The sequence below is a fragment of the Oryzias melastigma genome, linkage group LG1, assembly GCF_002922805.2.
Source record: "Oryzias melastigma strain HK-1 linkage group LG1, ASM292280v2, whole genome shotgun sequence".
In the NCBI taxonomy this organism is placed as follows: domain Eukaryota; kingdom Metazoa; phylum Chordata; class Actinopteri; order Beloniformes; family Adrianichthyidae; genus Oryzias; species Oryzias melastigma.
Genome location: NC_050512.1, coordinates 8,500,682 through 8,502,894, shown reverse-complemented (window position 1 = coordinate 8,502,894; position 2,213 = coordinate 8,500,682). Strand labels below are relative to the sequence as shown.

General features: G+C 42.0%; 1 protein-coding gene across 4 annotated transcripts in view; it reads right to left on the bottom strand.

The window, feature by feature from the left end:
• Positions 1–2,213, bottom strand: part of LOC112137453 (complement C3) — an 86,892-nt gene that overhangs the window by 41,065 nt on the left and 43,614 nt on the right. The gene's annotated exons all lie outside the window — the stretch shown is intronic.

Here is a 2,213-nt window from a genome sequence, read left to right as displayed (position 1 = left end):
TCCATTTCCTTTGAACTGCCACATTCACCACAACGGCTTTCCTCTGTTCTTTATCCACCACTACAATGTCTGGTTGTACCATCCTGTCGGTCTGTACACATATATATATATATATATATATATATATATATATATATATATATATATATATATATATATATATAGTGTTTACAATCATCAGGCACTCCCCTTTGTTACAAAAGCTCCATTTTGACAATTAACCTGAGATTTGCATGATGAATTACAAGTTAAGAACCGGAATATGATAAATGTATCCCAAAAAAAGTGATATAGGTAACATATAGTAGGTAACACATAGTAGGAGTGGGATTATACAAACTAGCATTCTTCCACTCCTTTTCAACCAATTATTTTAAAGTTTTGTATAAATTCACATTTAGTGGATTCATTCCGTTTTGTATTATATGTTTAAGTGAAAATATGTAAATAAATCATTCACAAGTGTATGTAGATGCGTGTGTGTGTGTATAGGTAATATATACTGCTCACAAAAATTAAAGGAGCACTTTAAAGAAACACATTAGATACATCAGATCTCAATATGAAGTTGGATATCTATACAAATAACAACAGGGCAGTGTCTTAGGAACAAAAGGATGCCAAGTCTTTTAATGGAAATAAAAGTTTTCAGCCTACAGAGGCTCAATTGTGTTGACACCATCAAGTCAGAGTGAAATGAAGATGTGGCAGGCTAGTCCATTTCTTCCAAAACTTAATTTCTGCAACTCAGAATGCTTTTCAGTGTCTTGTGTGGCCCCCACGAGCTTGTATGCTTGACAACGTCGCGGCATGCTCCTAATGAGACGACGGTTGGTGTCTTGTGGCATTTCCTCCCAGATCTATATAAGGGCATCCCTGAGCTGTTGTACAGTCTGAGGAGCAACCTGGCGGCGCCTAATGGACCCAAACACAATGTCCCAGAGATGTTCTATTGGGTTTAGGTCAGGGGATCGTGAAGGCCATTCAATTGTTTCAATTCCTTCATGTCCAGGTACTGCCTGCAGACTCTTGCCACGTGAGGCCGGGTATTGTCGTGCATTAGGAGGAAACCAGGACCTACTGCACCAGCGTAGGGTCTGACAATGGGTTCAAGGATTTCATCTGGATACCTTATGGCAGTCAGAGCACCATTTCTTAGGCAGTAGAGGTCTGTGCGTCCCTCCATGGATATGCCTCCCAGACCATCACTGACCCACCACCAAACCTGTCATGTTGAACCACGTTGCAGGCAGGAGAACATTCTCCTTGTCTTCTCCAGACTCTTTCACGTCTATCACACTTGCTCAGGGTGAACCTGCTCTCGTCTGTGAAAAGTACAGGGTACCATTCTGGTGTTCTTGAGCAAATGCCAGTGGAGCTCCACGGTGCTGGGCAGTGAGCATAGGGCCCACTACAGGACTTCGGGCCCTCAGGCCACCTTCATGAAGTCTGTTCCTGATTGTTTAGGTAGAGACATTCACACCCGTGGCCCTCTGGAGGTCATTCTGTAGGGTACGAGCAGTGCTCAGCCTGTTCAGCCTTGCACAAAGGAGCAGTTATCGGTCCTGCTGAGGGGTTGAGGACCTTCTACGCCCTGTCCAGCTCTCCCAGAATAACCACCAGTCTCCTGAAATCTCCTCCATGTTCTGGAGATTGTGCTGGGAGACACATTAAACCTTCTTGCTGCAGCACGTGTGGATGTGCCATCCTGGAGAAGTTGGACAACCTGTTCAACTTCTGTAGGGTTAAGGAATCTCCTCATACTGCCAGTAGAGATAATTATCAAGCCAAAATCAGCACGAGTGGAAAACCAGCCAAAAAAGATCAAGAGGGAGAAACTTGAAATGACCTCCACATGTAACACCAGTCCTGTTTTGAGGGTTTTCTGATTGTTGCCACTGAAGTGCACCTGTTGTTAATTCCATGAACACCAAATACAGCTGAAATTGATTAACGAGGCCCTCAGCTGCTTAACCAACAAGAAAATTATGAGATGGGTTTGATTCAATTCACGCCAGGCCCAATAAAAAAAGTGTTCCTTTAATTTTTGTGAGAAGTGTATATACAGTATATATATGTGTGTGTATGTGTGTGTGTGTTCTTATATATATAGATCAGTAAAAAAAACAATCCAAACTTGTCAACATGTTCATCGATGTAGAAAATTTTTAAATCGGTTTGTCATGGCATGTGGCTAAATTTAGTAATGCAAA